Source organism: Manduca sexta, chromosome 17, assembly GCF_014839805.1.
Source record: "Manduca sexta isolate Smith_Timp_Sample1 chromosome 17, JHU_Msex_v1.0, whole genome shotgun sequence".
NCBI classification, from domain to species: domain Eukaryota; kingdom Metazoa; phylum Arthropoda; class Insecta; order Lepidoptera; family Sphingidae; genus Manduca; species Manduca sexta.
The window spans coordinates 13202724-13226845 of record NC_051131.1 but is presented as its reverse complement, the minus strand read 5'-3'; the positions used below and the strand labels follow the sequence as shown (position 1 = coordinate 13226845).

The following is a 24122-nucleotide window of genomic DNA, read 5'->3' as shown; positions in this document are numbered from 1 at the left end:
CCATGTATGTGTGTCTGTTCTTCGATCAACCTGTGTATTTCCGGTTCTAACAGGCCGGCATAATTGTGTCGACTGCCGAGGGGTAATCATCTCTCGTCAGTCGACATTTATTGACTCCACTCTACTTACCATAAGGTGCAGCGTATTCCCTCTGTCGTGCTCTTAAAAAATATAAAAATAATAAAAAACTTATTTAAATTGTAAGGATCGTGAACAAGGTAGGGGCCACAATTTTATTGAAATTACTTATACTTAAATTATGAGCTGTTCAGTTCTGGCTTCTTACAAAAACATGTTACCATAAAAAGCAAGAAAATAACTCATTATTCGGTTGTAATTTACTCAAAAAATTTCAATATTACATTAAAAATCTTACGTATTTGCACTTATTTTTAAATCTCTACTTTTGTTAGCATGCAAATATAAAGTAGATATATTTATTTTTAAATAAAATAAACAGTATAAATGACTACTCAATCTACAAATCTTAACATAAAATAAATAACAACTCACATTTGGAACCCTGTATCTCATTGTATGGAAAAGTCACACAATATCGTAAATCGCGCTGGCAGCCCTACAATACAATCTATTTTTCTAGTGCTGCCCTCTAGCGCGCCCACCTGCGGAGATTTTAATTGAAATTGGCCCTCTATTTGTAAAGCTCACAACGTTGCGAGCCTGCGCGCTGGGTGGTCGCCTTCTTACCTTTAATTATACTCACATGTGAGTTATTCAGAATTTATTTACAGAAATGTGATAAATTGCATTCAATTTGTCGTGTAAATATCGTAAAAAATCCGGATGTATTTATTTGTAAGGTCAAGTTGTTAAGACAGAAGCCTTGGAATATTTATGGCTTAATTTATTGCCTTCAGTTTGCTTTTTATTTAAAATGCCAAATAAGTAAAATACCATGAAATTTATTAAATTATGACTGAATGATTTATTATCTAGTAACTTCGAGAACTATCTTACATAGCTCAATAAAAATAGTCCTAAATCCATGTCACAAGTCAATTGATTTTAGCTTCTTTTTAGCTTCTGGTCATAACTCTTTTTACTCTTAATGACGCGACGAGCAAATTGTCCTCCTAGTGGATCATCCTCACCCATAAACGGAAACAACTACTCGTTCTTTAAATTAAAAGGCACTATAATATCTATAGATTTACCATAAAATTATGGCATAACTCCAAAGGTACCTTTGCGCTTCCAATAAGAAAAAATATAAATGTTATTTAAAATGAACTCTATCTTCATACGGATCTAGCCAGGAGGGATTGTGTTTTAGCTTCGCAAGCGAGCGCGATCGCTGCCTTGGGCTGGGAGGAACCCTCACAAATTGTGAAGCTTAATAAATAGTTCAAAAACCTATTTTGAATGTAAATTGAGTGCTGATTGTAAAAGGAAAGTATTGATGGTTGTTGCTTAATCATCAGGATGGTTTCAAGGTAAATATATAGTTTAGTTTTATCTTCAACTGATAGGCTTAATTGGTTTTATAAATTGCGAATATTTTTATACCATTTGCTAACACACATAGAAATAGTTAAAAACAGGAGCTCAAGTTATTTTTGGTTGATGAGTGAGAGCTGAGGACAGCTTTATAGAAGATATTTTTTGTCAAGTAATAAGTTGCTACAAGTAACACACTGCAGCTACAGTACTTTCTTTCCTAATACCTATCCTTCATTCATGGTTCTTTAACATAGTTTATATTTGTAGCCTATGAAGATTAGTTATCATTGATTCCTTCCTAACCGAATTTCGGCCACGGCGTCCAGTCATCGGAGATCAGCGAAGTACGCAGTGAATATTATTGTGCACAAATGTGTGCGCAATAGACAGGTGCACTCTCTGTTCCTTAACCCTCATAGTACGGCAAAACGGCAATTCGACATGACCGGAGAGAGCAGGCGCAGGACCAACGGCTTTACGTGCTTTGACATTAATGAAAAGTACACAAGCGGGGATAGAAACCTAGCTGTGTGAAACTTTCGGGATGAATGTTTGCAGGTTCAAATCCTAAGGGTATACACCTCAGGTTTTGTAAAATGATGATGTGTATTATTTGTCAATTATCACTTGCTTTAACGGTGAAGTAAAACATCGCGAGGAAACCTGCATACTTGAGAAGTTCTCTATAAGAATTTTGAGGGTGTTTGAAGTCTACCAATCCGCACTGGGCCAGCGTGTTGGACTAAGGTCTAAACCCTCTCAGTAGTATAGGAGGCCCGTGCCCAGCAGTAGGACAATATAATATAATACAGGGCTGAAATTATTATTATTAAATACATTAAATACATTAGAGTCAAGACACAAACTTACTCGGCCTACGTTAATAACAAACTAAATCGAACTACAGTACTAACAATAGTGATTATCTGTTTAACTCCGCATTTACAATTACTTAAACAAATATGACAAATCAAACATTTATTCAAATGTAAAGAACAAGGTTGTCTCCTTGATTTGGCAATTACGTCGTGATGTCACTTGCGTAAATCTAAATTTATTGGATCTTAAATCTTGTGTTTGTGCAAAAAATTTACGCATAGATACTGAGTAACTCAAGGTATTGGATAATCTGGTACGGATTTAGGGAGAAATGAGTGGCAAATTGATTTTCTTTTATTTTTTTATTTTACTAGAGTAGTAATTTAGGTCCAATATGGCAATAGACTCGCCCCTATCATGGGACGGAACATACATAACCAGACCAAAAAGGGTTCTGGTTGTACCTCTGCATTCATGAATAAGAAAAATGATGTTTGTTTTCGTTTCTTTTTTATAGGACAGCGATGTAATGTAGTTGGAATATAATGTTCCGATCCTTGCTGATATTTAGTATATTATCAGAATTACATCGCCCAAGAAATAGATACACCTAGTAATCATGTTTTGTTAAATGAATTATACGGAAATAACTTCGCCATCTATCATCATGGGACATGTACACGTCTTGTTCAGGATTAAATAGGTCATGTAATGTTCAGTTCGGAATTCTACGGTGATTGATATGTGTGGAGTGACAGAGGATGTAGTTACCAAAATTGAGAAGGGTATGGGTGGTATGGGAATTTGGAGAGGATGGATGATAGGAGACTGACAAAAAGGATTTATAAGGCGAATGTGAATGGAAGAGCCGGTAGGGGTCGACTGCACCGAACCTTCGAATGTCAGATATCTGTCATCCTTCGCAAAGGCCAGATCAAAAGTACTTTGAACCAGCGGGAATGCATGAAGATTATGCATATAATATTTTTAAATGTCATACTATTATTTTGGCGTAAAGACTTATTTAACTATTATAATTAGAGTTTACATTAGCATTGTAGCATTGGCCCCCACCTACATCCAATTACGTCCCCGAATCAAATCAAGTTTCTCACTTAGGATTACATCACAGTTAATTTTACGACACGGCACGAATCGACCGCGACAGCCGAGCGAAACTCGGATGACTAATTTAGATAAATGATTGTATCCAAATCATTACACGGCTCGAGATGACTTCGCAAATATCATGTCAATAGTTTTGTGTACGGATATTTACTTTCTCTAAAGAGGTAGGCAGAATAGGGTACTTGCGGTTTGCGAGAGTTGATTCTGTGATTGGAGACGAACTGATTACGATTTTGAGCATAAATTCCGATTCTAATAGCATGTTTAAAAATAAAATATACTGTACTATACCGTTACAAATTTAATCAATTTGTAAATAAGACTAAAGTGAATATTATGTCGAAAAACTTTAATATTTCTTGATCATACTTTCCCGCCTTCACACCCACCACTTTGTAAATATTCTTATATACTATTTATTGATTATTAGATAGTGACTAGTAATGTAGGTAATACAGAATTTATCCTTCATATAATCGGAATTATAAAAAAAAATACATGTCGAATAGATAACCACTTCCTTTATTGAAGTCGGTTAAAAAGACTGGCCGTGTGATTGCTTTATCTCCTCATTTCAGGCTTTTTCCTTTGTCCACTGCTGGATATTATCAGTATAAACTTGTTTTAGCTAAGAGGTGGTTAAGAATTGCTTAAATAGCAGTCACATCACCGGTTTCCTAGTTTAAACCTTATTAAGAGGCAAGATGCGGGTTTGGACTTACAGCTCGTGTAAATTTGTGTTTTAACTAAGCATAGCTTTGCGAATTTTTTATAAGACTGTATGACATTATCTAACTTCTATATTTTTCCATATGGCAGTTAGATAGAAAGGCACTATCCATATTTTATAATGTATTTGCGTATAAGTAACGTATCGTTTGCGAATTACTTCCGACTTTTCTCTAAACTTCCTTGTATCGCATATCAACATTTAATACTTCGTCGCTTAATCGCTCTAGCGGCACCGTATATAGACATTGGGTTTTTTTTCCAAATGATTCGACTTCTGACAATTTGATTACTATCGATAATTTGTTTGTATCTATGTTACGCATTGCTAAATAGACCACATACTTATCCTCTCGAAAATAACAATTATTCGAACCGTAGATGTAAAATAAAAAGGGGAAGTTACGGACAATATTTAAGTAAAAATATTTTTAATAGCTTTTGCCCGCGGCTCCGCCCGCGTTATAAAGTTTTTCAGGCTAAAGTTTTCCGTTATAAAAGTCACGCTATATATTTTCCCGGAAGCCTGTGTTCTTCCCAGGGTCTCAAACTGTCTCCATACCAAATTTTATCCTAATACGTTGGGTAGTTTTTGAGTTTAACACGTTCAGGCAGACAAATTCAGCGGGGGACTTTGTTTTATAATAAATTTTGTATAACTTTTGAGAGGAACAATCCCGTCATACATCATTGTTGCATAACTTTAACCGTTTACGCAGCGCACGCAACAGAAGCTCTCAAAAATAATATATTTTCCCCGATTTTGCAACATGTTTCATTACTGCTCCGCTCCTATTGGTCATAGCGTGATGATATATAACTTAGAGCACTCCACAAACAAAGGGCTATTCAACACAAAAATATTTTTTTAGTTCGAATCGGTAGTTCCTGAGATTAACCATTACTGCTCCGCTCCTATTGGGTATAGCGTGATGATATATAGCCTATAGCAATCCACGAACAAAGGGCTATCCAACGCAAAAAGAATTTTTCAGTTCGGACCGGTAGTTCCTGAGATTAGCCATTACTGCTCCGCTCCTATTGGGTATAGCGTGATGATATATAGCCTATAGCAATCCACGAACAAAGGGCTATCCAACGCAAAAAGAATTTTTCAGTTCGGACCGGTAGTTCCTGAGATTAGCCATTACTGCTCCGCTCCTATTGGGTATAGCGTGGTGATATATAGCCTATAGCACTCCACGAACAAAGGGCTATCCAACGCAAAAAGAATTTTTCAATTTGGACTGGTAGTTCCTGAGATTAGCGCGTTCAAACAAACAAACAAACAAACAAACAAACAAACTCTTCAGCTTTATATAATAGTATATAGATTTTACACGCCTTTATGACACTATTACTGTAAGAGAATTTGTCGCAGCGGCAACATCACACTTTTAGATAGAAATACACTTACGCTATATTCGCACTAAACTATAAATATATGATATCTTATGTTTACGCGAATGTTAGACATTAAAATTAAACTATCTTATCCCATTTTTCCAAATTTTCTCCTGACGTTTCTCGTCGACGTCCTCCCCGTAACTACAAAGGCTGCAGCCTTCGAAACGTTCGGAAAAAATTAAAATTAAATACCGCGATAAAATCCGAAAAATTGTTTAATTTAAACTATGAATTGATAAAAAAAAACTCAGAAAAGTAAAACTGTGATTTTTGGTGAAATATTCGTTATCTACAGGTAATTTTTGGCACAATACATACTAGAGGTAAAGACGAGTATGTGGTATCATTAATAAATTTTTTTAACGCAATATCAAAATGATCCTGTAGAGATCGTAGACTGGAAATTCATAGCTTTGAATCCCAGGTCTAAAAACGATTTAAATTTGTTTTTCTTTTTTTTTTATTTCTTTGAATAACGAGACGAGCTTGCCGTTCGCCTGATGGTAAGCGATACGACCGCCCATAAATAGCAGAAACACCATCCAACCCATGAATTACTTAGTATTGTTTGGTATTCCACCGCGCTCGCCATCCTAAGACATGAGATGTTAAGTCTTATTATGTCCAGTAGTTACATTGGCTACAATGTCCTTCTAACCGAAACACAATAGTAACTACACACTGCTGCTTGGCGGCAGAAATAGACATTGCGGTGGTACCTACCCAGGCGGACTCTCACATATGAGAGACCTACCATAATTAAAATTACATGGGACTAAATTACCCAGAAGATATGAGTTACCTGGCCGGTCGTAAAAACTCAGCCAAATCATCTGCAACACACTATTACACCGACCGATAAGGAAAAGTTGAAGAATTCGACATTTATGAACTTGTATGGGAAATAGTACAAAGCCCTCAATGATAAGTATTATCAGTCGCGCAAAACGGTTACAACCAGATAATGTTTCTGCACGTATCAATGTTTACATCAATATAGTGCATATGACAGGAAAAATTATATTTACTTCACGGCAGATATCTTTAGTATATGTATGTAAGAGGTATATCCAACCAAACTCGACGCAAAAACACCACTGGAAAAGTTACGGGAACTTGGAAGACTTATTCCAGTTATTTTTGTTTAAAAACCAAACAACTTTAACGATTTTAAAAATATTTCTCTAAGATTAATCTAAAAGTATATCCTTTCAAATAAAAAAATAATTGTCCAAACCGGTTAATAAATGACTGAGTTCTGCGGTAACAAACATATAAAATATACGTCGAATTGAAAAAAATACACCTATTTATTTTTTGCATTAATTTATCTATTATAAGTAGGTGATTGTTAAGCTCATTTATTTTCTATAAATATTTATAATCACGAAGTTGATTTGCAGCGATTGAAGGAAATATATTAAACATGTAAACAATGTTGTGGGAATAAAAATAAATGCTAAGACCCTCTGCATATTTTTTTTATACGAGCATGGCAAAACGATTCCACTGCACCTGATGGTAGGCGGAGTAGGGCACAATAGAATGTCGACTGACGAGAGATGATTACCCCTCGACAGTCGACACAATTATGCCGGCCTTTGGAGTCGGATATATTCTGGCTGATTCCGGAACGAGACATACTTACGAGGGCCACTATGGCGGTTTTAACACCTTGTATACGATTGACTCTATCTGGGCAAATATAAAATATATCTTACCACCAACAAACATATGTGTATAGGAACACTTATTCATCAAATGGACACGTATTACGTAGTATTTCTTGTAAATCGCTTTCGTCATTAGAAAATTAGAACAGTGCAATTACGATAGATTTCCTGATGGAAAAATACAAAACTAGCAAAAGGGTCTAGGGTATATTAAGATTTATCCGGCAACGACTAGCAAAGAGACTACGGAGGCCGTGGTCAAGACGCCTTGCTACAATCACTAATGTTAATAGAAAACAAAATAAATCTTTTTTGATTTTGATTGACGAGATGAGTTTACCGTTTGCCTGATGGCAAGCGATACGACCGCCTATAACCAGTAGATACACCATCCAACACCTTGAATTACAAAGTATGGTTTCGTATTCCACTGCGCTCGCCATTTTGAGGCGTTAAGTCTGATTATGTCCAGTAGTACACTGGCTACAATGCCCTTCAAATCGGAACACAATAGTGACTCCACACTGTTGATTAGCGCATATTGCGGTGGTACCTACCCAGGCGGACTCTCACATATGAGACACCTACCACCAAATGTATGCGAATTACATATCATATTGATAAGTTAATAGAATATGTCATTTCCATACACAGCGTTAACGATAACGATTGTACAAACGCAACTTAGCTACGGCCCCAGATAACCTAATGAAAAGCGATACACGAACAGCTACTAAGAACTTACTAAGAAAGTAACAGTAATTTGACTCAACATATTTCATTCCTTAAATAATAAGGCACAAAGTCGTGATTCCTGTTATTCAGAATTCATAGTTAGAATAGGTAATAACCACACGGTATGTAAGGTCGAGCGGTTTCCTCATTTCTTTGTCGTATCATACTTGTAGATACAGTCGATTGTTTCTGAGTCAATACGTAATTGAATATGTAATGTTATCGATACTGCACGTAATAAGGATACGGTTACTCGCTTGTTATTATTGTTACACGGATATTTTACAATCTGGTGGGATATTTTGCTGGTGTTGGTGGTAAGATATTTTATATCCGTCCGGATATAGACCACGGAACACAAGGTGGTAAATCCAGCCATAATGGACCACGTAAGTGTGTCGTATTTCTAGATCAACCTGTGTATATAAGGTTCCTACTAGTCAGCATAATTATGTCGAATATCAAAGGGTATCATCTCTCGTCACGCGACATTCTTTTGGACTCCGTTTACAATCAGGTCCAGTGGGGTCACTTTGGCGTGACGGTACTAAAAAAAAATTAAAAAAATCCGTCCGGATAGCGAGCACCATACAAAAGTCTAAAATCCGCCATACTGACATACGTAAGTGTTAAGGGATTAGTCTTTATGTATAAGAACAAAGAGTCCGGTATAATGGTGTCGATTGGCGAGGAGGCATCGACACAAGACACTACTTCACCATCAGGTACAGTATGATAATGTTACCGTACAGACCAAATACATTGTAAAAAGGATTTTCTCTATTATTTGGTTGGAACTTGCAGTCCATAATGATCTAAAGCCTCTGGCATCTGTAATAATAGCAGTGTGCATGGGGACAGAGTAGGAGGTTTGCGGCTCAAATCTACTTCGTGTGGGTTCCCTAACAATGATTCGGAAGATGTAGACCGCCATACATAAGTTAACAGAAGTCATTGACTTGAAGTTCAAGTGAAAACAGTTTGATAAATTAATTACAATTGATTTTTTAGGCAGTACTTAATATGACTGGATAAAGAGTAATCCTTGACATAGTGGCATGAGTTTTTGTACATTAACATCCATAAATGAGAAAAGTTATTGATGTTATAAATGTCATAGAACGATATCCTTTTTAACAATTAGGGCTAATTTTTGAATCAACAGATAAGTTATGCGTCGAAAAATTCTAACATAACTAAATACAAAAGGGAGATTATATTGACAACTTCATACATATAAGTATCATTTTTCATTTGTTTGTGTTGTTCTTTATCCTGCGAATTATTTTTATCTGTTGATCGAAAACGTGAAAGAGCGTCGATAGCTGGGTGTGGAACGGACTGCCGAGATGAATGTCCACAGGTTCGAAATCCAAGGGCACGCACCTTTAACTTTCCTTAAGTTATGTGTGTATTCTTTATGAATTATCGCTTGCTTTATCGGTGAAGGAAAACACCGTGAGGAAACCTGCATACCTAAAAAGTTCGCTATAGGAATTTTGAGGGTGTGTGAAGTCTACTGATGCGCACTAGGCCATCGTGGCTTATATATTATTATTGAAAAACTCTTAACAAACAAAACTGCTATGTTTGATATTCAGTACAACTGTTTCTATATCGTATGTTGAAATCTAAATTATTCACTCAATGCCCACGATGCTATCTTTCACACCATCTTTCGCCTTTCTACACTATTGTTTTTGTTCCAAATTTCTAAATCTGCCTTTGCATTCCTATTAGTTTCTCTATTTAATGTATTACCGTCATAAAACGACGCTACCGTCTTCAATAATATATTCTTTTTGTCCTGTTTCACTTAAGTTCCTAAGAAATAACGGCGCATATCAACTACTGCATAGTAATGAACTAAAATACTTAAAGTACAGTTTGCCCTCCATTTTTTGTTATTTCCCAGTATAGTATTTAATCTATTGTTACTTTACTATGTTGTGTTTTTCTTTGCCATAAAAATGTTATATTCTTCAGATATTTCTATTTTTATGAATGAACGTCACGAAATCTTTCGCCTAATCGTAAACTTTACATATATGTTTTGATTTTGGCATTCTACTACACCTGCTTCGAAATATTTAGTAAAGTCGTCGGTGATTTCTTCCAACTAAAACAGAACAGTGATTGCACACATAAAGCAGTATTACTATAAAGATCCACTTATACAAGTAAGTAAAATACTAAAGAATTGCTGAATTCGAAACAAACCTTGTATTTATGCAGTCAAATTACTTCATTAAAATGATGCCATAAAGAATAACGCTTGTGAATTTGTTTCCTAACAAATATATGCAAATATTTAAAATTCACGGTGCGTGAATCCAAAACTGTAATGAGAGGTCTCATTAACATTTAAACAGGTAGAAATTAAAATTTTAAAACGCTATTGTTTCTTTGCGTATGAACTGGTAGTCGCACACTGGCTACCTTTGTATCGCTAGAGATATCGCGCTATAGACGATCGCTGCAAACTACTTTTAATGGGCATCGCCGAAGATATAGCATTAGTAATCTCTGCAATTTAGATGTAAATTATAAATTGAAACTCCACATCTAAATCATATTAGGTACTTAAATCATTATAAATTTTAGATTCAGCTCCCTGTGCTAGATATTGGATTAGTAAAAGTAACTTTCCCAGGCAGCTAATTACTCAGTATAATATAAAAATCTTTTGTAAAATTTCATTAATGAATGTTCATATAATTTAGCGACCGCTTTCTACATACACGAGATAAATAGACTATCCGACGCTAAAATATTTTTTCAATTCAAACCAGTAATTCCTGAGATTAGTACGTTCAAACAAACAAACTCTTCAGCTTTATATAATAGTATAGATATAGCAACAGTCTTCCTCGATGCATGAGCTATTTAACTCTAAAAGATTTTTTCAATTCCATCCAGTAGTTCCTGAGATTGGTGCGTATATAAACAAATTATTCATCTTTACATAGTAAAGACACCTTAATGTGTGACAACCTTAAGCGCTGTGGTACAAATGTATTCATTTTCGTGGTTGAAGAGTCACTTCACTCGTCTTGCGTTTACAAAAGAGTGTCTTTTAAAAGTTGTTGCCAAGCAAAACATAAAGTTTTAAGCATTTTATATCTCAGTAAAAAGTATTTCGTTCAAAACTGTAAATTCGTGAGTTGACAAATATTATGACCTCTATGAGGTGACGTCTATAGGCGCCAAAATATAAAATTCTGGCGCATTGCAGATAAAATATTCTGATAAATTGTCGGATCGCTCGAAATAAAATATTGGATACATTTCAAGTCAATTTCTTTGCATGTTGCATTCCTTTTTGCACATTCATAAAAGAAAATGGGGAATGATATTGTATGCTCGATGATTCAAAAACAAAACATTCTTTTCATCTTACCTTATATAAAATGATTGTTTATTAAATACAAGCTTTTGCTGGGGCTCTGCCCGCATAAGACCTTTTTTTCGGGTAAAGTTCCAGCTTTATATTTTCCCGTGATAAAATAGCCTACAATTTAGTTAGATCTAGCAATACATTCGTGAAATCTAGATTGAATTCCATGCAGTAGTTTATTAGACGCGTATACAGACATACAGACCGACAAGAATTCTAAAAACCGTTGTTTTTGGCTTGTCTTGCACTAATAAATACTTTCCATGGTAGTTTTTCTTCAATATATATTATGTACAGACAACGTTATAGATTGACATCGCCTGTTACTTTATGATATGTTTATATTGTCCACAGCCGCGACAAATGAAGTTCATTTAGGCATTTTCTTTTGTTTACACAAAAATACAGTAATTATACAATAATAGCATCTGTCATACCACAGAGTTTTTATGTATTTTGTAACAACATAGCTGTAGCTCTGGGCCCTTATTCTGTATGATAGTGTAAACGCGTAACGCGGTCGTGTCATGTTATCTTCGAGAAATGTGCGTGGAATGGTATTTTGTAAGCCAAATTTCTATAGTCCTAAACATGATGCGTTGTGTTACGTACTTGTTACGCACTGTCAAAATAACGTGCGGGATAGAGAATAAGGCCCCTGAATTAAAGTAGGTCCTATATAGCGATAGGCTCGTTTCCTATCTCATCATGGGACGGAAATATTAAACTCTGTAAATATATAAGATTACAGAGTAAGCTTATGTGATAATTTGAATTTGACATATCATATCTTGTTAACGTAACACGGTTTTATAAATATTTTCGAACACAAACAACTTATAATTCCAAGGTTTCTGTAAGACATTGGACACGTTGAAAATGTTTGAGTTCAGTTATTCTTCTTGTATAGCTGTGAAGGGTCCATATAACTTAATTCCTGTCGGCTGCCCTTTATATAGAAACTAGCAGGCCTGACAAATGTTTTGCTCCAAAAAAGTAGATAAAGATAGTCCTAGGACCCCAGTACAGCGCAATTAGGCGCAATAGTGAATCTAAACATACAGAGACCCACCCGAAAACACATATTTTTTTAAACAATTCATATTATTTTTTAAAATATTTTTTCATACAAACCTTCTCCTGACAATAACGAAAACATAAAAGAAAGATTTATCCAATTTTATGCAGTCGTTTGGAAGTTATGCGCGTACAAACATTTTTATTTATGAAAAATCACTTTATTATTAGAACGATTTGCAGGACACATTCATGCATATTAATACCTATATATTGTGTTGGGTTACCTTTCGGAAAATTTTACTCTTCTCCACTGCCGTTTATTGATTGTAATTTTGCTAGGAATAATGTTTAGTAATAATAATAGATACAAAACAAATAGATACAAAAAATCAGGTAGTCAAAAAACTTAATTTTTAAATCTTTTTGCACTTCATAGGTAGTTTGTTTGAGACCAGTTTATTGGTTTAAGGCGGTTGTTGAACCAATTCGAAAAACTATTGCGATGAGTTTTATTGTTTCATGGTTCATATTTTTTTATTATTTATAGCTTGTTAAAAAATATCCAAAGAATACAGGGTCATTTAACATTGTGTTAATAGATGAAATATAAGTTTATTTTTACCGCCGCTCATTCACTCACTCAGTGGTTTGCTCGGATGAAACCGCATATAATAATGTATACAAATTTAAAACGATAATTATTGTAGACAAAAGAAAGAATCTGCTTAGCAACTTAATTTGATAACATTCAATAAGATAGGCAGGTATAACCCTAGTGACATTGAACCCTAGTGACTGGTGGAACATAACATCCTCATGTCGATATTGGATTGACTCTGTACCTAAGTAAGATAGTTTCAGTTCAGACACTGTCTTATTAGAATAGAATGTGTCAAATAATGCAGAAATATGTATATTATTTTAATTATAATTAGTTCTTTCAGGCTGGCTTGCACAACATCTCAATAAATATATTTTAATCATAGTGTCTTCTTCAACTAAGTTTTAAATGTATTTAGCCCTAAGCGTGTTTAGTAAGTCGTAGTCTTAAAATCTATTATACGGATTAAAAACAAAGTAAATTTAACAAAAAATTGTTAAGAAATAACTCTGCATAACCTATATTATACCTGTAAATAAACTTACAAGAATCCAGATCAAGACGCTACCTAGGCCGGCGTCCGATAGCGGTCCACCTGCCTCTATTAATTAACAACTAAAACAGGATACCCACAATTTATAGTACACGCAGATCATTCTCTATAAATAACATGACATGCAATGCTCTTCGTTTAGTAATTGCTTGCCAATTAATGCATCCTGCAGGAACTACCGGGGTCCGTTCCCTTTTGGAATGCGGGAACTTTTGTCTGAAGATATCCATGCTAAGTGAGAATGTTATTATTTATATGTATTTATATCAATATTTAATTAGTTTTGGTAGTTATAAAGTGTCAATTACATTGTGTTAATGAATTTAACCACATACTCGTCTTAAGTTCTGCTAACATTGTGTCAAAAATCATCCATGAATAACCAATATTTTTATTTTATTAACGAAATTTTCCTTTTACTTCTCAGATTTTCTTATCATTTTGTAGTTTAGTGTGAATATGGCCTGTGTGGGTGCATTTATGTCTGAAAGTGTGATGTTGCTGTTGCGGCGAATTCTCTTAGAGTAGTAGTAAGTGCCATTCGATGTAAAATTAAAATTACTTTTTATTGATATTTATTTTGTTTCTAACATATACATTTTTATTTTATATTTACGGTTCGAGTAAATTATTGTAGTGTTAATTTCAAGAAGATAAGTAAACTATAAAAAAAAACGAGTTCAGTAAATTTTAATGGTTTCATTTACGCATCTACTTTCTTATATCACTGCACCATCCCATCAGCTTGGTATTAAGACCGCTTGTACACTATGTATAAATAAAAAAATGATTTTAAACTTTTCGTTTTTTATTGCATAGGAGCAATGGATCAATATGGTTTTTATATTGATTATGTGACAGCAAGCAGTAGAGTATAAACAATTTTCATCGCTAAACATATTAAGATTTAGGGGTTTTCACAAGAAATTACTTTCACATTGAGCATATATGAAAAATATTATACAGTAAAATCTTAAAATTAAATTATAAATTAAACATATAAAAACTTTATATTCTCGAGAATAACCTTAAAATACACTTTTTTTGGATTTAAATGTATTCTTGCGAAAACATAACGATGAGACTATAAGTACTAACCTCAATATAAATGAATACAAGTAAAATATATAATTAGAGCTAAAAGCAACTCCAGAAAAATACATCAGCCTTATTTTACGGCACCCTATTGTCCCAAATTTCCTCAATGATTTTATGGTTTGAACTAAACCGCTAGATTATAGAAATAAAGTAATCAGACAGCAGGCCGCTTCGTGACCAAAATGAATTAGCTTCGATCTCGTAAATTATGATAATCCACTTTCCTATAACCTGTAATTTTCTGGTATTTCAAGCTGTTTTATTAAGTTATTCCAGGTGAAATTATTTAATACTCAATATTTATCGTTATGTCATGAAAAGCTGTTATTTGAGATTATTAAATAGCATTGAATTATGAAAGGAAATAAAACTATTTCCAAAAAGATTGTTAAATAAAGCACTTTTCCGCACTACCTTGTGATATTAGATAATATATCCTAAAATTTTGCTTAAAAATTTACTATAAAAGTGTAAATGTAAAATTTACCTCGACGGGCTCTTAGAAGTAAGATGAAAGACCTATAAAATATAATAATATCAGCCCTGTATTATATACTGTTCCACTGCTGGGGACATGCCTCCTCTATTACTAAGAGGGATTAGGCCTTAGTTCACCACGTTGGCCTAGTGCGGGTTGGTAGACGTCAAATACCTTCGAAATTATTATAGAGAACTTCTCAGGTATGCAAAAAAGGAAAGACCTATCCACCTATAAAATCTAAACCGTCTTTGGCATGCGAAAAACCAATAGAAAAACTTGCCCTATTATGTAGGTATATATTATAAGATTTGTTTAGAAATGGTTTTAGATAAAAAGTGCATCAGATATGATAAAGCAATATTTCTTAGTCATATTTTTTCTGAAGTTCGTTCCGTTTCATACGAACAAGTATCCAATCAGAGTGACTAATAAAAAACTTGTATAACATTATATCGATTTGTAGATGCATAAAAAATTCTATGCATAACGTGTTAATATTATTCAAATTGCATGCTTGTTTTTGCGTGAGATCGCGTACATATGGAATAATCATAGTTGAGCGTATGTATGCGTGAAACGGAGCGCGAAAATTTTCTCTTTTGAAAAAAGAATTCATTATAGTATTTTTTTACTGCTCTACTGTTTTTTAATTTTTAATCTATGACAGTTGAATAAATAATGTTCCTTTTATGATTTTTTTTTGTATTTTATTACTAATTTAAATCTCATTATCATAAAATACCAATGAAAAATATTTTTTTATTAAGATTTTTGTTATCTTTTGAAGCGTCATTATAAGTGTGAATTTATATTTTTAGATTATAATATCTACTGTAATATCAAATATTTTACTTAGATTCAGAAATAATAATCCCTCTCTATCCCAACGGAGATTAGCCTGGTAGGCAAGAGAAATGACGGTGCATAAGTATGTGCACAATACACAGGTGCACTCTCTGTTCCTTCTTTATAGTCCGATGAGACGACATTCCGACATGACCATAAAAAGATCAGGCGCAGGACCAACAGCATTTCTTGCTTTCAGAGGCACAGGAGTATCACATCTTCATCTTCCAGACCAAACTACGACTGAACAACGTCACGGAGTCAATTCAAGAATATAATTATAAACACAACCAGTATGTCTAGGTTCGATATAACGTGTGCAGTGGCTACTTCGTAAACTATATGGTAATTAATTTATTTTTAAAACAGTAATATTATTTTAATGATGTCGGTGTTACGCAGAACACTCTCCTTTACCTCCTCCTTATTCTCATTATTATACAAGTATAGCCAAGTTACGATATTGTAGAGATTTGAGGACGCTGAGAATCCGTAAAGAAAGCCAACAGAACACAAACCATTAGTTACAGGTAGCTATTTCTATATAAGCGGCGATAGCCTAGTTGGTTGTGTTAGCCGTGACGAATGTCCGCAGGTTCCAAACCCAAGGGCACACACCTCTGACTTTTCTAAAAAATAGGTGTGTATTCTTTGTTAATTATCGCTTGCTTTAACGGTGAAGGAAAACATCGTGAGGTACCCTGCATACTTGACAAGTTCTTATAGGAATTTTGAGTGTTTTTTGAATACACTAGGTATTATTCATTGAAGATAGAGGCATGAGTTTTTTAAATAAATGACCATTATTTTTAGACTATTTTCCGTCGATCAGGAATCATAATTTAGTAAGAAGCCATTTTTACAGCACATGTAAAGGGATACATCTGATAACCGTTAATATTTACTTTAATAACAAAAAAAGATAATTTACAATTGTTAACTTATTAGCGGTTGCTGTAATAACCATGTCTAGAGATCGAACTGCAAGAGTAATTTTGTCATGATCTTATACAGGGTCATTTTGACATTGCGTTACTAAATTAACCGACATACTCGTCTTTACCTTTGCTGACATTGTGCCAAAAATCATCCATTAATAACGAATATTTTCACCAAAAATCCTGATTTTAGTATTCTGATATTTGGATAATTTTGTGGTTTAATGCGAATATGACGTGTGTGTGAGTGTATTTCTGACTGAAAGTATGATGTTGCCGCAGCGATGAATTCTGTTAGAGTAGTAGTAGTGGCATTAGGGCGCGTAAAATTAAAATTACTTTTTGTTAATATTTCCTTTGTTCGAAATTTATTTATTTTTTATTTTACGTCTACGGCTCAAGTAACTTATTGTAGTGTTATTTCCAAGTAGATAGGTATGTGGTTTCATTTAGTAAAGCTATGTCAAGATGACCCTGTCTACTTAGATACCTTACCCACAACTTTGCACGGAATTCCTAGTATGTAAGTCAAACTTGCACGTGTCCTGATTTTTTTAAATTATTATTCTTCAAACAACTGGGTTCAAGTGTCGTACAGTTCTCGTTACAGTGGGCAGCAGGCTTCCTGCCAGCCAGCGGAGTGCAACCGACCATGCGAACCAACTCGTCTGTGTCCAAGATCGAACACCGATCTGTTTTACACGCTTTTGTTTGTCTAACGGAACTTGCTTTCTCGGAACTGTGCTGTGAAATTTGCGAATTTGGTGCTGTTACTGACAGAAATGATGTCCATTCCTGGCAATATTTGGCAATGTTTTCCCGGGTAAAAATTTTGGTGCATTGGGTTTGAAAAATAGAATCAATTTGTCTTGGAGTTCGAGCCTGTTATGTCTTTTTTCACCCCCAATGCATCCTAGAATGGAAATCCTCGAAGTTTGGATAACTTGATGACACTTCGAAAATTAAGACATGAACATATATTAGTTGAGATACACACACTCAAGTCTTTTATCCCTGAAGTAAGTATTCCAGTTACAATATGTCAATTACAAGTGAAAGAATATAATTAACGGACTTCAAAAAGGAGGAGGTAATTAATTCGGCGTGTATTTTTATTACAATGTTTGCTACCTGCAACTGTAGATAATTATACGGTATTCTCTAAAAATGACTTAAAATTATTTCGTCTCAAGAATTTTAAAAGAATATTCTCATTTTTACATTTGTTAATATATTATGAGCAATAAAATACTTTTTTAATTCCTGAATTATAATAAAATCACAACGAATTTAAATTGTAAAACTGTTGAAAACTTGTTGTTTTGATTGTTAATTAATTCAGATATCTTAAACTCCAATTATGAACACAGGAAATATTATATTGTTATGAAGATTCTTATAATAAAAAAATCTTTTTGATGTTTTTGAAGTTAAACTGCTACATAGAATAAAAATATAAAAACCAAAAGAGATATTCCGATACCGGGAATCGAACCCGAGCCTCCTGGGTGAGAGCCAGGTATCCTAGCCACTAGACCATATCGGATATTGTTAATAGTGTTGAAATTATAAATCTATTGAAAAATAAATAATATAGTGAAAATAATTTTTTAGATTACGTTTTTAATTTTATATTTATTTATATAATAAATAAATACATTATCTCTTTAAAATATTGTAACCACTTTCTAAGCGCAGTTAATTTTGGCTGTAACACGCACTTTCGAAGAAATGGTTTATAAATAACAGTTAAATGTGACACTGGTTAAATTTAACTGACCAACTGCTGGCCCAGTAACGTTTCCTACTGACCCGCATGAGGTGTTAGTGCAAGTATAATTAGATTAATCTAGTAACCAATAATCCGGCCAATGACGTAACTACACCTGTGACGGCAAATTCATGGAACGGTGTCCCTCGCCAGTGCAAAATCCAGCTACCTGTTTTTAAGTCACAAAAAGACCATTTTAAAATTATGATAAATAAAAAATATAATAAAGTGCCTATCAATGTTCAATACTTAAAATTTCATCACGATGACTGTTTGCGGTCATTGCATTGAATAATACGCAGTGACATACGTTATTTACTTAAGCAAATAAGTGTTAATAAGGTTAATTTCTGCGTACCTACTCTGAATCGAGAGGGAATTTCCACGTGTATATTCGTATGTATTTAATTCCGGTATAGTAATACACGTGGAAATGAGGCAATAGAACTACAACGACAGCGGAACGAAGGCAGCTACACACTGCTGTTTTTTTACTCTGCGAAAAATATACATGCTTCAGCGTTTATCATAATTAATATATCGTGTACTCGTGTATCGTGTTCCACTATGGAGTGGAATGTCTTAGGAAAGCGTAAGCGTGGCCGTCCTAAACAAACCTGGCGACTCACCGTGATCGACGAGGCAAAAGAGAAAACGACGAAAGACTTGGAGCGAAATCAAGCAGGCAGCTCAAGACCGTGCGGGATCGAAAGTCACTTTAAATGATCTCTACTTCTTCTAAGGGACATAGGACCTGAATGATTAATAATGTACCCGATATGTTTGCAGCCAGTCCGACAAATTAACTAAAAATACGGTTTCGATGCAGTCTTTATAATAAGCAAAACTCCGTTATCAAGAAATTTACTTGTATTGAATACTCATAAGAAACCCATATTACCTAATTAACTCTCCCCTGACTAAATCCCCGATCTTACAACACTTTCTTCCGCGGATCAAGTAATACTGGTTCACTGGGCATGCAAGTTCCCTCTACTTAAGATTTAAGTCGTTAAGTACTTAAGTCGTGACGCAAGCGATTGCGCTTCGTCAGCACTCGACGCTAATCCGATGCATGACATTAAATAACTAGGGGATAGGCTAAGCATTTGCGAAAGTAAAACTTGTGTTACTTAGAAACTGGAGTAGGTATACGTTTTCAGTCATATTATGAAAAATCTTTAATAATATTTTTTATTGTTTGGTTAATTGTAATTGTTATTAGCTACAGTACTTGTCTGCTAATTTTAGCTATAGATTACTATAAGTGAAGGCTTGTTGGCTATCAGTCAACTAGTTTAGTGTTACTTAGGTTTATATAGCTGGAAGTCTTTTATACTTTAAATAAATAAAGAAGATAAATAAATAAATTGTTTTAAAAATATCGAAAGAAAAATGTTAGTTTGGAACCAAAAATAATGAGTTCTATTAAGTCTCGATAATGTCCAGATCGTAATGAATATTATTGGCTACAGGAACTCCACACCTGAACATAGACCTTTCCCTAAAAGACTACCACATCTACCTTTACTAAGTGAAACTGTACTAGTGTTGGCTACAATAATCATGATCATCAGCTCCAAGAAGTGTTTTCTGAACATAGATCTCCTTTCAAAATTACTACAGCGACCTTTATTAGGTGGAAAGTTTGCGCTGGTGTTTGCTTTGCTATTTTCGTTTCCATAGTCAAGAATCACTGTTGTGTTTTAATTGGGGTACATGTTCCATGTAATTGCAAAGCATTATGGAAATAAAGTAGAACATGCAACGCCTGGTCGCACGCGACATTCATGTGTTCCTATTATTCTGGTCATGTATCCATCCTTGGGGGAGGCCTATGTTCAGCAGTGAACATCCTGTGGCTGAGATGATGATGATGATGTATCCAAATTTATAGTCCTGAATTCTGTATTCTAAATACGAAAGATGTTTTGATCCTTGTGGACTTAAACGTGGAAACTGCTGAATAGATTCCGATGAATTTTTAGTGTATAGATACACCAAATCCCAAATAAAAATTGACTCTATTTTTGATCACGGTAAAGTACACTACATGAGTTTTATAAAACGAAAGAATTTAGACGCGGACGAAATTGCGAACAAACCTATAAAATAAATATACACAAACACACTCACGCCTTTTATCCCCTATGGGGTAGGCAAAGGCGCGACTGGTGCAAAGACTATTGGCCCTTCATATTCCGTCCCATAATGTGATATGGAGCGAGCCTTTCGCCATTATCTGGCACAAATTCTAGACTCCCGGCTGATACTGCCCAGGATCGAACCCGACAACTCAGCACTGCAATACCGCAATACAACTACGCAACCGTAAAACATCTATAAAAACTCTAGATAAGAACGATACGCTTGTCACGTCATCTTGTGTAAAAACTACAATCATATAAACAAACAAAAAGTCGGTTACGTGCAGTAATTAAACGTGCTGTCAACGATGATGCAACAAGGCCTTGCATCGCATTGTTTGCCATCACTCATCACGTACAAACGGACGGTACCTACTCACTAATATAATGCTGTCAGCACTCTTATTCCGCTTGTTTTGCAATTCTACTTGTTGTAGATTGCAAGAACATAGATCTATTTTCAATCATAAGAATTTCAATAAATCAGCAATTTTTTTTGCTATCCGTTTCGATACAAATGTGAAACGATTAGGTAAAGTAATTATTTATTTGACCGATTATTATAAGTTTATAGTTATATTTATTTCTATAGGTTTTATATTAAAAATAATATCGAATATTATCACCGAAGTTTTCAGTTTTACTTTTCAGATGTTTTTGCATTTTGTTGTTTAGTGCGAATATGGCGTGTGGGTGAGTGTATTTCAAAGTATGATGTTACCGCCGCGCTGTGGCGAATTTTATTAGAGTGATTGTAGTGGTATTAGGGCGTGTAAAATTTAATTTCATTTTTATTGATATTTATTTTGTTCGAAACTTACACTTTTTTCGAGTTCGAGTAACTCATTGTAAAGTGTTATTTTTTTACATTTCTTAAATTTGTTAGCCTGACATGGGTCGGCTAATACAAACACACCGCAATTTTGCGCAAGCGTTTTAGGCGCTCGTAACCCTAGAAAATTTAAGCGATGCTGAGGGCAACCCATTAACATGTTACTAACCTCAACTCAGAACATCCACAGGGAGAGGATGAGACTTCAACGATTAGGTTAGATAACTATAGTCTAATGATTTCTTAAGTTTACGCGAATGTTAAACATTTTACGAATTTTATCGCGGTTTTAATATTTTACTTTTCTCCCGACGTTTCGAAGACTTTGCAGCCTTCATGGTCACGGGGGAGGACTGTGGGATGTGGAACCGTCGTGGGATTTGAGGTCGCTACTGTGCTTAATTACCTCTTTTGTTTAGTTTTGGTATCTTTCTTTTACAAAAATACCCAAAAACAACACCTCAGATCATTTATAACAAAGCAATACGACATGACAATGAGTTTAACATTTATCAAATGGCGGGGAAGTGTTGCTATGTAAAAATCGAAAGTTAATTCACTTTTCGGCCACGACGGTTTTTTTCTGAACAAACTACCTATATGTAGTTTGTTCAGTAATGCAATATTAAATAACCCTGTATAAGTTGTTTCTAATTCCCGAGCTGCGCATCAAAGCCCTTTGGCTATAAAAGAAAATTGCATTCTCATATTAGATAGATTTACATGTTTATTGTTAATTTGCATATAAACAATCACTGAACAATCGAACAAAGGATTCCATTCAATGAGTACTTGTTTTCCTCATGTTGGATGACTTGCTGATACCACGTACTCAACATAATACTAAGCATTTATTTTACATAAATATTTATTGTAATTATGTTTTATTGAACCAAAAAAATCCAAAAAAGCAACATTTATGTTTTTTTGCCACATTATGATATTTACACAAATAAATAAATCTGAACTTGTAAGTGTATAAAAGGTTTAGTTTGTTTTCACGAGCTTTTAAAATCAAGACGGGATTCAAATTTTGCTAAACTGAGATTATAACCTAAAACGGTAAGCCATGTAATATTCTATGTGTCGCGAGATGTGGGCCGCTTCCAATAGGTCGATGTGGAAATCTTTGGGGGACGCACATGTTCAGCAGTAGACATTCTGCGGCTGATGGTGATGAATGTTTTAAGAGATAATATCGCAATTTGCGACTTACCTAAATATTTAGACCCGTATTCCTTTAACATCTCTTTTTCGTTTCGTATTTCATGGTTCTTCATCTCCAGTATTTAGAAGTCCCCTGCTGACCACAAACCTCTCCTAAACATTTAAGACCAACTTGTCAGAAGCGGTGCATCTAGTGAGTTCCTGTGTCCTATATCAAGTCGTCTGCCCACACTGTAGTTGGGTGTTCAATGTTTCATGTACATATTAATAGGATTTCTCAGTATTTAGTTAAGACTTCTTTCTATTTATTATTTGTATTAAATTGTTTACACGGACTACTATTAAACTTGTAGGTTGTCCAACATTTTCTATATATCAGTGCGTTTCCTTTGTACATAGTCGATCTATTATTTTCTAATAATTTCTAATAAAGAAATCCAACAAGCAACACAGCTACTGCGAATTGTTTGTAACCTGTGGGTCAATTGGCATTTTACGTGGAGCAACTATTGGCTCGTTGGAAGCCGCTAAAGCCGCGTTTTGTCTTGAACAAACAGCTCCGAGATTTAATATCAATGAATTTATTATAGGTTTGCGTTACGCGGTAAATTAATGTTTGTTATAAAAATTACTATGTGTTATCGACGAGTTCTCGATTTGAAAGTAATGTGAAAAGACTAGGTCTGTTTCTTTCTTTCCTTTAATAATATTTATTTTGCGCAAACAAAATTTTACTTTAATTTGTCGTAAAAAAATTTACACCTGGTTTCAAAATTAGAAGTTATAAATAGATATTGTGAAAACAGCCATGAAAAGCATAAAATTGTTCCTAAGACGTTGACGCGGTTTCTATAAATAATATAAAAGTCAATTATAACAATATTTTAAAAGTAAAGGTAACCGATAAATGTGTCTAGGCTAAATTTGGCACACAATTACACCAAGTATTGGATAAATAGTATTCAATATACTATAAGTACCAAATATTCTATATTTTTAATATTTATATGTGTATGGCTAGGTGATCCACTGCACCTGATGGTAAGTGGAGAAACCAACAGAATGTCAACTGACGCGAGATGATTACCCCCGACAGTCAACACAATTTTGCCGGTCTGTTGGAGCCGGATATACACAGTCTGATCCCGGAACGCGATACACTTATGTGATATTCGTTCGAGTTATATCTTCCGAGGTGAGGTCCATGATACCGGCTACTTGCAGTTCATTTCGTTTGACCCCATTTAAGCGCACACGTTAGAATATTGATTGGTTAGTGCTAATATAAGCTAAATATATTGTTATTGAAACAATACGGC

At 34.4% G+C, this 24122-nt stretch overlaps 1 protein-coding gene and 1 non-coding gene across 4 annotated transcripts in view; one reads left to right on the top strand and one right to left on the bottom strand.

The window, feature by feature from the left end:
• The window catches only part of LOC115450491, a 475244-nt gene that overhangs the window by 45771 nt on the left and 405351 nt on the right, over positions 1–24122 (top strand). The window lies entirely within an intron of this gene.
• Trnae-cuc lies at positions 18361–18432 on the bottom strand. Its single transcript has one exon. It is a non-coding gene; the product is annotated as a tRNA-Glu (tRNA).